Here is a 1,002-nt window from a genome sequence, read left to right as displayed (position 1 = left end):
AACACACTGGGAAAGGCAGAAGTTTGCTTTGATTGGCATTGTGACAGGGATCCTGGCACCCTCTGAGCCCAGCCCCAATCCTCTGCATTTATAAGGAGCTCTCACAGGTGAACCCCTACACAGGTAGGGTTGAGATCCACATCTTTACAATCTGGAATTCCTTCCAATTATTTCCAGGTTTCTCTTCTCAATATGGAAAATTCATATCCATCCCTGTCCTTCCATTTCCTTCCTCCAATTCCAGTCTCTGCTCATTAAATAAACATTTATTGAGACAACCAAGATGGCGACATAGGTAAACACCTGAACTTGCTGCCGCGCACAACCACATTAAAACTACAACTAAAAGACAAAACGAATATCATCCAGAACCACAGGAAGGCCGGCTGAGTGGAAATTCTACAACTAGAAGGAAAGAGAAAAGCGCATTGAAGCGGGTAGGAGGTACAGAGGTGCAGAAATGCAGAGGTACAGAGGCGTGTGTGAAAGGGGCTGGAAACTGGGTACTCTGTTGTCTTTTTCAATCGGGAGGGAGATACAAGCTCCCGACTGCTCTGAACTCTAATTATGGGCAAGAATCTGGGGACCCAGATTCATAGGAGAGAAACTGGACTATCTGGCATTGGGCCAGAACATGAGGGAAGCTTTCTCTCTGAGGTGCTTGCAGTGGTCATTGTTCCTGCACAGGCCGCAGGACACAGAGACCCAGGGACCTATCAGGGCAGGGCTGACGGGCAACCATTGCTGTTTTCCCCACCCTGGTGATTCCCTGAGACCCCGCCCCACCCAATTTACAACCCCACCCAAGCTGTGCGCATAGGCGTTTGCATACGAATGGCCTGGTCTTTCTCTGCCTAAAAACCTGTCAAACTGCAGCTGGGTCAGAGAACCCCAGAGCTTCCAAAAGAAGGCCTAAGGTTCGTCAGCAGCCTGCATTACTTCACATCTGGGCCTCATTTGGGTACCTCCAAACCCCAAACAAAGAGGAGGAATCTGCAGATC

Source organism: Myotis brandtii, unplaced genomic scaffold (genome assembly GCF_000412655.1).
Source record: "Myotis brandtii unplaced genomic scaffold, ASM41265v1 scaffold79, whole genome shotgun sequence".
NCBI lineage: Eukaryota > Metazoa > Chordata > Mammalia > Chiroptera > Vespertilionidae > Myotis > Myotis brandtii.
Note: the sequence above shows the minus strand (reverse complement) of the source record.